This window comes from Callithrix jacchus, chromosome 13 (genome assembly GCF_049354715.1).
Source record: "Callithrix jacchus isolate 240 chromosome 13, calJac240_pri, whole genome shotgun sequence".
In the NCBI taxonomy this organism is placed as follows: Eukaryota; Metazoa; Chordata; class Mammalia; order Primates; family Cebidae; genus Callithrix; species Callithrix jacchus.
In genome coordinates, this window is record NC_133514.1 from 5,759,100 (window position 1) to 5,773,757 (window position 14,658).

A 14,658-nucleotide genomic window follows, 5' to 3' on the forward strand; every position below is an offset into this window, starting at 1 on the left:
TCCCCTGGGTGACCTGTGTTTTCTGGAATGTGGTTCGATAAGGCTGCGTTTTAGAGGAGGAATCTTATTGGCATACCGGATTTGGCATTGTTTACGCTATCCATGCTGTTTTTCCGCACTTGCTTTTGATACTGAAAAAAGCCAAGCAGTTTGCAACCTAAAACCACCACACTGATTGTTATTGGTGACTTTCTGAGTGACCGACACAGGTGGACGCTGAAAGAGACCTGAGGTGCTCGTTAGCAGATTTACCTTAACATCTCACACATGCACACAATGAATACCTCAAATGCAAGTAAAGCAGGTGAGAGTCTCTGACAAGTACCTAGACCTGTGTGATTTTAGAAATGGCTTCCTCGATTTGGAAATTTAACAAAGTTCCACTGTTTCACTTATCCCACAGAAACCCCCTATACCAGTGGAAATGGTGCCACCAAGTGTCCCATGGCATAGCACAGACCTAGAGCCCTGCATTCTTAGGGCTGTTGGTAGCACGTTCCATTAACTGTGGGATCTCTCTCCTCTCACAGGGTCTCCCACATGTGCATTTTCCCCCTAGAAGGGCCCGCTTGAAGGTCAGCTCTTCAACGCGCAAGTCTGTAGCAGTACAAATACTAAATATTGGTCTGGGGATTAGAACTGAATCCATTTTTAGAAAATCCATAAACCAAATATTCAACCTCAGTATTTGGTTTGTGATTATTGGTACTTATTGCTGAAAATAGAACACATTACAAATATCCTGTGCCTGTAGGGGAATACAGTGCGCCTTATTCTGTCCATTCCGTGCAACCACACGTTTGCCTGTAGGGGAATACAGTGCGCCTTATTCTGTCCATTCCGTGCAACCACACGTTTGCCTGTAGGGGAATACAGTGCGCCTTATTCTGTCCATTCCGTGCAACCACACGGTCTTTGGGCTAAAGTCAGTTATTTGGGCAGTACACTCCAAGGCTAATTTGCAAACTGTTCTTGAGTATTAACGCATGGTCATAAAATGTCAGGTGGATCAGATTCACATATACGCAGGAAAAACTATGATTAGCAGTAAACATCAATGGACGTATTTAATTCTCTAGATCTGCATATACTAAAAAATCACATTTGAATACTAATAAATGAGGTTTCTTCTCCCCACCAAGTGCAATTTCTAGGGACAACACTGAGTGACTTTGCCTATGCATAGATTTGCGTGGTGTCACAGAGAGTGTGCGGAATTTGTCCAAGGCATGGAGGTATTGGGCTTGTAGATCATACAACACTGTGCTGTTCATGACAGCATCAAGCATAGGCCCAAGTCCTCTGTCACAGATCCATTTCGCCCAGTCTCTGCTTAACACACCTTAGTGAATGACAGCTCTCTTAAACCGTATTTGGTTTGAAGAAAACCTCAAGCCAGGGCCAGTGATTTGGACTATTGTTGGGGCTTTCAGAAATCTTTCATCTGTTCCTCGTCTTGATGTAGTTCCTGAATAAACCACATTTTCCACCTGCTTCCCTGGGCCTGTCCTGCCTCACTGGGCTGAAGCTTCCTCTGCAGTCTTGCCTGCCGATGCCACATCTTCCTGTCCCTCTAACCTCTCTGCCCCACGTGTGCAACCTCCACAAACCCCAAAGGAAGCGCTGCTCATTCCTACAAGAAGCAAAGTTCTCCCTTGCTTCGGGCTTTTTCCTACAAAGGCAGAGCCTATCTTTGGTCCTGCCTATTTAAAGCACCAGCCTCCTATTTTCTATTCTGTTTTGCTTGGGGTTCAGCAGATAGCATTATGATTTTTCCTACCAATTCACCTCCATGATTGGACTGTGAGTTCTGAGTGCAGCACCATGCTCTGTGCACCAGGACTCAGCTCAAAGCCTCGCCTAGAGTGGGTGTCAGAGGGATCAGACCTTTTCCACTATCTGGTGGCCCTATCGGTCCAGGCTCTCGTGACCATGCGACGATTGAGAGTTCCACCCCAGCACCTGCTCGTTTCAAGCAAGTCAGGCTTCCTAGGCCATAGTCCACATCTACGCTGTCGCTCATGTTCACAGCTCTTGCTGTCTGGAATGGCTTTACCCCATGCCTACTTGCTGGAATTCCACCTAAAGCCAGGTGGCTTCCATTACATCTGCTCCTCCGTCAGCCTCCAGTTGCTCCCACTCCCACCAGGATTTCTCAAGTACTTTGCCTACATCTCCCTTTTGCTATTGTTCTCCACTTTTTTTTTTTGATACAGAGTCTCACACTGTAGCCCAGGATGGAGTACAGTGGCACAATCTCTGCTCACTGCAACATCCATCTCCCGGGTTCAGATGATTCTCCTGTCTCAGCCTCCTGGGTAGTTGGGATTACAGGTGCCCACCACTATGCCTGGCTAATTTTTTTTTTTTTAAGTAGAGATAGGGTTTCACTATGTTGGCCAGGCTGGTCTCCGACTCCTGACCTCATGATCCACCCACCTCAGCCTCCCAAAGTGCTAGGATTACAGACATGAGCCACGGCACCTGATCTATTCTCAACTTTTATTAATGTTACTTGGTCTTGACTTTATTTATTCCTCGGAGTATAGATTTAATAAAAAGAAGAACTGTATTTTATTAACCTCTGAATGCTGTACCATAGTTCTTGAGGAACAAGAAAAATATCATTGAATAATATTCAGAAACATGACAGAAAAAACCACAGCTGAGAATTTTGCTATTTATTCCCTAGCCACTGACAATGCATTTGCAAAATTTGACGACTGGCATTGGGAATTTTTCTGACTATCATACAGAACATATTTTATACTTAAGACAGAATAGCAAAGATGAGGGGCTAGTCTTTCTGCTCCGACATTACCTCTGTGCTGTGATATAAGCATTATCATAATCAGTTGTTTTATTAAGTATTTTTATCTTTCCAATTACCTTGTATTTACAAGGCAATTGAAGAATGTATTCAAATATGACTGTAAGAACTATGAACAACTACAGTCTAAAAACAGTATTTTGAATCATATCATCAGCTATTTTAGCCATATAAATAGCCATGATATTGTATTTATGGAGCAATTCATCTCCTCATAGGTTTTAATAGTGCAATAAATGCAAACTTATTTCAAATGAAAGCAAAAGAATCTAATAAGATAATGTCCTTTATGTGGGAAATATCTCATTCTGTCACTAATATCTTGAATACTGGAGATTAAAGAGGTAATACAACAGGAGGGGTTGGGTTCTCTAAGTGATGTAAAATGTTTTCAGAATATGAATATGGGATTCTGTAACAGGAAACCTAGACCATAAACCACAGCCTCTTTCTAGCTGGTGTGCTCTCTGTTGGTTTAAGCAAACTACCACAGGGGAGATAAACAGGAGAAAATAATTAAGGGATCACGTGGATTAGCAGGTGCCTGAGAGAGTGGATACCAGGTCAGCATTCTCAGGGCTTAATTTGCAACCTGGGGAGATGTGTCGCATTACACAGTACAGTGGGTAAATTAGAGCAGGTCATTGGCAATTTGCAGAACTCTGGGAGTTCCTGGCAATAGTGCAGGAGCTATCGTGTTGATGGAGGGATGGCTACATTTTATAACAACGTATTCTGATGCACCTCTGCATTACTTTGCTTGAAATCTATTTACAATGTTGTTTTCATGCACGTTCCATTTTCTCTCAAAGTTTCTTCTTAGAATCCAGATGAGGGACCTAAAACACAGCATGGGTTGAGTTCTTGAATATTAGGCATATAAAGTCATCTTTCCTTTCCTTAAATACGGCTCTCCCATAGTTGACATTCTCAGTACTCGGTCTGTCAAAGTTCATCTATTCCCAAGCTTAGCCAATCCAGCTGCGATGCTCAAAAAGGATTCTGGCATATTCTCCCACATTGGGAATCAGTGGAGACAACTAGCAGGCCAGAAGTATGATTCACGTTGCACGTGAAACCGAAGCACAATCTCAGGAAGTAATATTCTTTCTAGTAGCCCTAAAAATAAACTACGAAATATCTCAGCCACAATTTGGGGGAAAAAAATGCTTTTGTCAAAAAGTCTTGCATCAGGATGGAAAACATAGTGGGCCTAGGCTATAGAGCCCAAGGAAACTTAATTTAAAGAACCAAAGTGGACCCTGCCTTTTGCATAAAGTCTTCGTTGCCTTGTTGGGCAGATCTACCCGTTTACAAATATACAAATGAAGGGGGATTTGGGAATGTTTTACACTGATTCCAAAACCTATCTCTCTGTACACGGTGCCTGCTTGTTGTGGGTTGGCTATACCCTCACCCAAATCTCACCTTAAACTGTAATACTCCCCACTTGTGAAGGGTGAGACCAGGTGGAGATAATTGAATCACGGGGGCAGGTCTTTCTGTTCTCGCGGTAGTGAATAAGTCTCACCGGATGTGATGGTTTTATGAGGGGTGTTCCCCCCCGACCCCCGACGCGCTCCTGCCTGCCACGACGTGAGACGTGGCTTTGCTTCTGCTCTGCCTTCTGCAGTGGTTGTGAAGGCTTCCCTAGTCAGTTGGAACTGTGAGTACATTAAACCTCTTTCCTTTATAAATTCCCGAGCCTCGGGTATGTTTTTATTAGCACTGTGAGAACAGACAATACACTGCTTTTACAGACCCGTGAATGGGAGTAGGCACATGTAATGAACCTTAGGCCTTGCCTTGGCAGATACGTGCAATTAATTTTATGTTTGTCTCTTTTTTCCTACCCACATATTCCTGATTAAGATGTGTAGATCTCAGCACGGTTTTCGTGGTGACTCTACCCATCAATCAGGGCTAGCACTGACATGGAAAACAACTCCCCACAACTGGTTTCTTCCGTCTTTGAGATGAGAGCATTTTAAATATTTGAAAATAGCTATGAATAACTACTTTACTTTGCTCTTGGCCAAAGTAATGACAAAAATTTTTGAAACCATCTTCAAAGATCATAGTTACCAGATCCATCACCACAGATGCATACCAATTCCTCAAGAGCCCACTTACGCTATTTTACAAAACTGAAGTCATGATTCTGGATATGTGATACCTGGGTGAACTGAGGATGGGATGATTCTTACTGATAAGACTTTGCCTGGGCATTGCATTGGAGCATTTGTCACACATGAGCCTGCTTTTATCCAGAACTTCCTAGTTCTTTGCCTGTATACTATGAATTCAGAATTTCTTCTCACTATATACATTTGAAATTATTTTAATTTTACTCTGAGAAAAATTTTACATTAATTTCTATGAATAATTTAATAATTACATTATTGTATTAAATATATTTAATAATAATATACCCTTTCTATTATTTTGTTTGGGCTATCATTAGAATTCGAGGTCCTGAATCCATCATCCAATATTATTTTCACTCTTTAAACTAGAATCATTATGCCCTAATCAAAGATAAATACCCTTTCCAAATAGTACTTACGAATATCTGTCTCATAACAATATTAAGCAAAAAATTGATGCAAATCTAGATGTTGTCTTGTGAAGCTATATTCATAAAAGTATATTTCCAAAAGAACATATATTTATGAGGAATATGTTTGGGTATCTGCTCTATATATCATCAAGTCAATCCATGGTTTTGACAACCAGCTTATTTTCTTGTTGTGTGAACACTCACTCTAGGTAAGAGTTTCATTCGAGTTCTTCCTTTCCATAGTGTCTCACTGAGAACACTGCCAGCACCTGAGCACTGTGATCTTAGTCCCCTCAGCTGGTTCAGATGAAATTCTCCTGGGTAGGAGACTCCACTTCATTGCAAACTCTGAAGTTCTCTTTTTATAAGCTCCTTATGTTTTGGGGGTGTCAGTTTCTGATTTTATAAATGTCTTGCCTATAATCCCAGCACTTTGGGAGCCTGAGGCTGGAGGATTGCTTGAGCCCAGGAGTTCGAGACGAGCTTGGGCAACTTAGGAAGACCCCCATCTCTACAAAACAAACTGTAAATCGTTTGCTGGGCATAGTGGTGTGCACCTGTGATCCAAGCTACTTGGGAAGCTGAGGTACTTGGGAGGAGGCAGGACCACTTGAGTCCAGGAGATGGAAGTAGCAGTGAGCTGTGGTTGCACCACTCCACTCCAGCCTGGGTAACACAGTGAGACCTTGTCTCAGAGAAAAGAAGTCCTAGTCTCTGTACTCCATAATAAAGCTTCTCGAGGATGTGCTTATAACTCACCGTATGTGTGTATCAAAAACTCCATGTGCCCACAAATATAAACACCTGATCTATATCCATAAAAATTAAAATTAGAAAAAGTTTTTAATGCTTCTTAATGAAAAAGAAAAACCAGAACTGAGTAATCATCCACTTTCATATCAGCTTCAAGAATGAATTTTGTTCTTGTTTCAAGCATAATTTAGGCAGCCTTCTTGGGGTCCCTAAGACTTTACGTCGTTCCCCATTTTTTGTGGATTTGTCCCTCAAGATGCTGTCTTAAAAAATGTATTTCATTCTCTTCAACATGTCTAGGGACAGTTGTTTTGCTTGAAAATTGAGTTTCTTGTAGAAAATCTGGTGTGGTTGTATCTGGGTAATTTCCCATTTTTTCATGATTGGGCGATTTGCTTTTTAAAGTCATAGTTTTGGGGGTTGTTTTATTTTGTCAAGGGGTCATCTTTTTTAGAGTTGAAGCCATGATTATATAGATTGTTTTCAGAATTTTTAAAAGATAAGTTCTTACCAACTGCCTGTTTAGTGTAAGTCAGTTCCCCGCTACAGCTATCTCCTGAACCCTGGTATGGTCCAGATGAGCCTGACTGTTACTGACGGACATTTAGTGTGGTGGAAACCCAGAGTGATTTTCAAAGGGGCTGTAACCATGGAAACAGGGAAAGGGTTAATTCAAAGAACAAGAGATGGAAGAAGAGCAATGGCAAGACTGATAGGCAAGAGCACATCAGCATCCTGGCAGTACAGGATGAAGGTCACAATTAGCCAGGCAGAACTAAGGCACAAAGACCCCTGCACGTGTCCCTTACATCCATCTCGGGACAGACAAATTCAGGTCCCAGAGCTCATTTCACTTCGAATTAACACAACACACTCCTCCTTATTGGGCAGAATTAGCACGACAGTGTTCTTGGTTTTATGATGTTGGGCATATCTTCACTTCTCTAAGCTTTCTTATCTGCATGTTAAAGGAATAAGCACTTACTGTATGTTCTAATCATAAATCTCCCAAATGCCAAGTGCATTTTAAGTCATCAATAAATACCATTTATAATCATTGTCTCCAAATATGGCACCTAGTTGATACTTGGGTTCTGGAAGTATCCAATTGCTACTGTATTGAATATTTGTGCAGATTTAGGATTGCAGGCTCTGTTCCTTCATTTATCTTCCAGTCATATAATCTTCTCAAGCAGTATTATCTCCGTTCTCCTGTCATTTTATTCACTCATCCCTATTTTCCTCTGAGTCTCACATGCAACTTTATTGTTTCTTGTGGACATATGTTCTTGCCAAGTTCCAGGTGCTGCCAACGCCCAGCAAAACATGTCTTTGGTAAAGGGATATGCTTCATTACCACGTTTCATACATTATGAATCTCAGTCCTTCCAGTTACTACAAAACTGTATTTATCAACTTTGAAAATTTTTGTACTAAATGAATTACCCATGGTTTACTCATTAGTATGCAGAAATGTGTGTGTCATTTCTATTTTTTCCCTTTAGATATTCTATCTTTTCCAATTCTGTTATTTCTTATGTGCTGTATCCAATATCTATAACACAAACATTTTGTACATTATAATCTGGGCACTGTTTTCTTCCTTATCTTCTTCTGAGCATACGGACTCATTTATGAGCAAATCATCTTTCAAAAGCTCCTAAGGTGTATTGCATAGCACTAAGGCGTGTTTTGGGCCATCTCCCAGCAGCCAACTATTCAACATGCATCTCGTCCTTTTGACTCCAAAGCCCTGACATTCAGACAGAAGAATAACTCGATAGATGAAGGCTTATTGGGGATCAATAAGCCCCAAGCTGACCCATGATTTAACAGTTATGTAAACTGAACGTGACACTTTAACTCCCAAAAAGCCAATAAAAGCCTTTCCTTCATCCTGTACTGGTAAGGACCAAAAGAATAAGATTAGGGGTGTTTGTAAGCAGTAGAGCAGCCATCAAATATAAGTTGCTGCTATTTTTCATTTTTACAATTACTAACAGATGTAATACATATTGTCAGACGTGTCTTGAACTACCCGGCTCCCTCCCAGTGGAACCTGGTGCCTTTCAGAGAACCAAGTTCCAGACAGAAGACCTAATCCACACCAAAGCTGCCTAGAGGGGAGAGTGCTGTTCAATAGTCAGGCAATTTCAGAAGAATGTTTAGGAATGCATGAAAACTCCCAGACGGACTTGCAACTCTCTACATGAAGAAGCATGTGCAGTCCAGGGAAATTTTATCATCTACTGAAAACTCTAATGAGGACACTCAGTGATGTACACACATTGATATATTTATTAATTGTGTTCAATATGTATAATGTATATATAATGAACACATTGTATTCAGTAATATATAATGCACTGAATAGATTCAACAATATACTAGAGAGCATGAGAAAGAGAAAGCAAGCAGCATTCATGTAAGTTCTGCAGTAATTTAAGTAGGTCATGTTTTACAGACAGGTGTGGAAACACCCTTTTGGTGACGGATTTTCTCCAGGGTTACGTCCTTACTTTCACCCTGTATCTTCAAATAACAGATTTTGCTTCTTGGAGTTACTGGGCCTGGCTTAGTTTCCTCAGGTGATCCTTGCCCGTGCAGATAGATTGTTCTTGAAACTGCTTATTCAAGATTTGTAATAGATTTTTCAAAACACTTTCTAATGGAGACATTTTCAATCCATTTAAAAAAATTATGCATAATTTTGAACTTTTTTGAAAAAAGACCAAATTAATGTAAATACATACCATTTTCATTCTTTAATTATTAATTTTTTATTGTATTTTAAGTTCTGGGGTACATTGTGCGGAACATGCAGGTTTGTTACATAGGCATACATGTGCCATGATGGTTGCCTGCATCCATCCTCCCATCATCTCCATTAGGTGTTTATCCTAATGCTATTCCTCCCCCAACACAGGCCCCCGTGTGTGATGCTCCCCTCCCTGCGTCCATTTGTTCTCATTGTTCAACACGCACTTATGAGCGAGAACATGCAGTGTTTGGTTTTCTTTTTTTTTTTTTTTTTTGAGACGGAGTTTCGCTCTTGTTACCCAGGCTGGAGTGCAATGGCGCGATCTCGGCTCACTGCAACCTCTGCCTCCTGGGTTCAGGCAGTTCTCCTGCCTCAGCCTCCCGAGTAGCTGGGACTACAGGCACGCGCCACCATGTCCAGCTAATTTTTTGTATTTTTAGTAGAGATGGGATTTCACCATGTTGACCAGGATGTCTCGATCTCTCAACCTCATGATCCACCCATCTCAGCCTCCCAAAGTGCTGGGATTACAGGCTTGAGCCACCACGCCTGGCCCAGTGTTTTGTTTTCTATTCTTGTGTTAGTTTGCTGAGAATGATGGTTTCCAGCTTCATCCATGTTCCTACAAAGGACATGAACTCATCCTTTTTGATGGCTGCATAGTATTTCATGGTGTACATGTGTCAAATTATCTTTATCCAGTCTATCATTGATGGGCATTTGGGTTGCTTCCCAGTCTTTGCCTTTGTGAACAGTGCCGCAGTAAACATACGGGTGCATGTGTCTTTGTAACAGAACCATTTATAATTCTTTGGATATATATCCAGTAATAGGATTGCGGGGCCAAATGGTATTTCTATTTCTAGATCCTTGAGGAATCACCACACTGTCTTCCACAGTGGTTTAACCAATTTACACTCCCACCAACAGTGGGAAATACAAAAGAGTTTGTATTTCTCCACATCCTCTCCAGCATCTGTTGTCTCCTGGCTTTTAAATGATCGTGAGAAGGTATCTCAATGTGGTTTTTTACTTTGCATTTCTCTAATGACCAGTGACGATGAGCTTTTTTCAATTGTTTGTTGGATGCATAAATGTCTTCTTTTGGGAAGTGTATGTTCATATCCGTTGCCCAACTTTATTAGGGTTGTTTGTTGTTTTCCTGTAAATTTGTTTCAGTTCTTTGTAGATTCTGGACGTTAGCCCTCTGTCAGATGCATAGCCTGCAAAAATTTACTTCCATTCTGTAGGTGGCCTGTTCACTTTGATGATAGTTTCTTTTGCTGTGCAGAGGCTCTTTAGTTTAATTAGATCCCATTTGTCTATTTTGGCTTTTCTTTGCCATTGCTTTTGGTGTTTTAGGCATGAAGTCTTTGCCTATGCCTATGTCTTGAATGGTATTGCCTAGGTTTTCTTCTAGAGTTTGTATGGTTTTAGGTCTTATGTTTAAATCTTTAATCCATCTTAAGTTAATTTTTCTATAAGATATAAGGAAAGGATCCGGTTTTAGCTTTCTGCATATGGCTAGCCACTAGCCAGTTTTCCCAACACCTTTTATTAAATAGGGAATCCTTTCCCGATTGGTGGTTTCTGTCAGGTTTGTCAAAAATAAGATGGTTACAGGCGTGTGGTGCCATTTCTGAGGCCTCTGTTCTGTTCTGTTGGTGTACATACCTGTTTGGTACCAGCACTATGCTGTTTTGTTTACTGTGTAGCCTTGTAGCATGGGTTGAAGTCAGATAATGTGATGTATCCAGTTCTTTTTTGTTGTTGTTGTTGCTTGGAATTGTCTTGGTTACGCAGGTTCTTCTTTGGTTCTCTATAAAATTTAAGGTGTTTTTTTTTTTTTTTCAATTCTGTGAAGAAAGTCAGTGGAAGCTTGATGGGGATACCATTGAATCTATAGATTACTTTGGAAAGTGTGGCCATTTTCACAATATGGATTCTTCCTAACCATGAGCATGGAATGTTTTTCCATTTCTTTGTGTCCTGTCTCATTTCTTGAGCAGTAGTTTGCAGTTCTCCTTAAAGAGGTCTTTCATATCCCTTGTAAGTCGTAGTCCTAGGTATTTTATTCTCTTTATAGCAATATGAATGGGAGTTCCCCCATGATTTGGCTCCCTGTTTGTCTGTTATTGGTGTATAGAAATGCTTGTGATTTTTGCACATTGATTTTTGTATTCTGAGACATTGCTGAAGTTGCTTATCAGCTTAAGGAGATTTTGGGCTGAGTTGATGGGGTCTTCTAAATATACAAGCATGTCATCTGCAAATAGAGACGATTTTACTTCCTCTTTACCTATTTGAATACCCTTTATTTCTTTATTTTGCCTGATTGCCCTGGACACAACTTCTAATACTTGGTTGAATAGGAGTGATGAGAGAGGGCATCCTTCTCTTGTGCCAGTTTTCAGAGGGAATGCTTCCAGTTTTTGCCCATTCACTATGTTATTGGCTATAGGTTTGTCATAAATAGCTCTTATTATTTTGAGATACATTTCATCAATACCTGGTTTATTGAGAATTTTTAGCAAAAAGGGCTGTTGAATTTCGTTGAAGGCCTTCTCTGCATCTATTGAGGTAATCATGTGGTTTTTGTCTTTGGTCCTGTTTATGTGATGGATTACATTTATTGATTTGCATATGTTGAACCAGCCTTGGGTCCCAGAGATGAAGCCAGCTTGATCGTGATGAGTAAGCTTTTTGATGTGCTGTTGGATTTGGTCTGCCAGTATTTTGTCGAGAATTTTCACATCAGTGTTCATCATAGATATTGGCATGGCGTTTTCTTTTTTAGTTGTGTCTTTGCCAGGCTTTGGTATCAGGATAACATTGACCTCACAGAATAAGTTAGGGAGGATACCTTCTTTTTCTATTGTTTGGAATAGTTTCAGAAGGAATGGTACCATCTCCTCTTTGTACCTTTTTTAGAATTTGGCTGTGAACCTGTCTGGTCCTGGACTTTTTTTGGTTAGTAGGCTATTAATTACTGCCTTCATTTCCAATCTTGTTATCAGTCTATTCAGGCATTCGGCTTCTTCCTTGTTTAGTCTTTGGAAAGTGTAAGTGCCCAGGAACTTATCCATTCATTTTAGTTTTCTGTTTTATTTGCATAGAGGTATTTATACTATTCTGATGGTAATTTGTATTTCTATAGAATTGGTGGTAATATGACTTTTATCATTTTTATTGCATCTATTTGATTCTTCTCTTATTTATTAGTCTGGCTAGTGGTCTGTTTTGTTGATCTTTTCAAAAATCCAGTTCCTGGATTCATTAGTGTTCCTGTATTCTGCTGGCTTTTGAATTTGTTTGTCCTTACTTCTCTAGTTCTTTTAATTGTGATGTTAGGGTGTCAATTTTAGGTCTTTCCAGCTTTCTCTTGTGGTCATTTAGTTCTATATATTTCTCTCCACACACTGCTTTAAATCTGCCCAGAGATTCTAGTATGCTGTGTCTTCATTCTCATTAGTTTCAAAGAACATCTTTATTTCTGCCTTCATTTCGTTGTTTATCCAGTAGTCATTCAGGGCATGTTGTTCAGTTTCCATGTAGTTGTGCAGTTTTGAGTGAGTTTCTTAACCTTGACTTCTAATTTGATTGCACTGTGGTCTTAGACCTTTTTTTTATGATTTCCATTCTTTTGCATTTGCTAATGAATGTTTTATTTCCAGTTACACGGTCAATTTTAGAATGGATATGATGTGGTGCTGAGAAGTATGTATGTTTTGTTGATTTGGTGTGGAGGTTTCTGTAGATGTCTATTAGGTCTGCTTGGTCCAGTGATGTGTTCAAGTCCAGTATATCCTTGTTAATTTTCTGTTTTGTTGATCTAATATTGACAGTGGGGTGTTAGTCTCCCATTATTGTGTGGGAGTCTAAGTCTCTTTGTAGGTCTCTAAGAATGTGCTTTATGAATCTGAGTGCTCCTGCATTGGGTGCACATATATTTATGATAGTTAGCTCTTCTTATTGTATTAATCCCTTTACCAGTATGTAATGTTCTTGTCTCTTTTGATCTTTGATGGTTTAAAGTCTGTTTTATCAGAGTCTAGGATTGCAACCCCTGCTTGTTTTTTCTTTCCATTTGCTTGATGAATCTTCCTCCATCCCTTTATTTTGAGCCTATGTGTATCTTTATAGGTGTGATGGGTCTGCTAAATACAGAACACCAATGGGTCTCGACTCTTTTTTTTTTTTTTTTGAGACAGAGTTTTGCTCTTGTTACCCAGGCTGGAGTGCAATGGCGCAATCTCGGCTCACCGCAACCTCCGCCTCCTGGGTTCAGGCAATTCTCCTGCCTCAGCCTCCTGAGTAGCTGGGATTACAGGCACACGCCACCGTGCCCAGCTAATTTTTGTATTTTTAGTAGAGACGGGGTTTCACCATGTTGACCAGGATGTTCTTGATCTCTTGACCTTGTGATCCACCCGCTTCGGCCTCCCAAAGGGGTCTTGACTCTTTATCCAATTTGCCAGGCTGTGTCTTTTAACTGGGTAATTTAACCCATTTACATTTAAGGTTAATACTATTATGTGTGAATTCGATCCTACCATTATGATGCTAGCTAGTTATTTTGCCCATTAGTTGATACAGTTTCTTCATAGCATCAATTTGGTACGGCTTTGCAGTGGCTTGCACTGGTAATTCCTTTACATGTTTAGTGCTTCCTTCAGGAGCTCTTATGCAGTCCTGGTGGTGACAAAATCTCTCAGCTGTTGCTTGTCTGTAAAGAAATTTTTTCTTCTTTGCTTATGAAGCTCAGTTTAGCTGGATTTGAAATTCTGGGTTGAAAATTATTTCCTTTAAGAATGTTAAATATTGGCCACCACTCTCTTCTTGCTTGGAGGGTTTATGCCAATGATCTGCTGTGAGTCTGATGGGCTTCCCTATGTGTAACCTAACCTTTCTCTCTGGCTGCCCTTAGCATTTTTTCCTTCATTTCAATGCTGGTGAATCTGACGGTTATGTGTCTTGGTGGTCGTCTCCTCGAGGAGTATCTTTGTGGCGCTGTCTGTGTTTCCTGAATTTTCATGTTTGCCTGCCTTGCTAGGTTGGGGAAATTCTCCTGGATAATGTCCTGAACAGTGTTTTCCAATTTGGTTTCATTCTCCCTGTCACTTTAAGGTACACCAATCAAATGTGGATTTGGTCTTTTTATGTAATCCCTTATTTCTTGGAGGCTTTGTTCACTCATTTTCACTCTTTTGTCTCTAATCTTGTCCTCTCACCTTATTTCATTGTGTTGATATTCAATATCTGTTATCATTTCTTCCACTTGATCAACTCAGCGATTGAAACTTGTATATGCTTTATGAAGTTCTCATGCTGTGTTTTCCAGCTCCATCATGTTGTTTGTGTTCTTCTCTAAGCTGGTTATTCTAGTTAGCATTTTGTCTAACCATATTTCTAGATTCTAATTTTCCTTGTATTGGGTGAGAATGTGCTTCTTTTCTCTTTTTTAGCTTGGAGAGGTTTGTTATTACCCACCTTCTGAATCCTGCTTCTGTCAATTTGTCAAACTCCTTCTCCATCCAGTTTTGTTCCCTTGCTGACATGGAACTGTAATCCCTTAAAAGAGAAGGGACGTTCTTGTTTTTGGAGTTTTCATTCCTTGTGTGCTGATTTCTTCCCATCTTCATGGATTGGTCTCCCTTTGGTCTTCGAGGTACGTTGCCTTTGGATGGGGTCTCTGAATGGAAGTCCTTTTTGTTGATGTTGAAACCACTTTTTGTTTGTTAGATTTCTAACAGT

At 40.2% G+C, this 14,658-nt stretch overlaps 1 protein-coding gene across 4 annotated transcripts in view; it reads right to left on the minus strand.

Annotated features, from left to right (window-relative positions):
• The window catches only part of CSMD1 (CUB and Sushi multiple domains 1), a 2,142,320-nt gene that overhangs the window by 48,945 nt on the left and 2,078,717 nt on the right, over positions 1–14,658 (minus strand). The window lies entirely within an intron of this gene.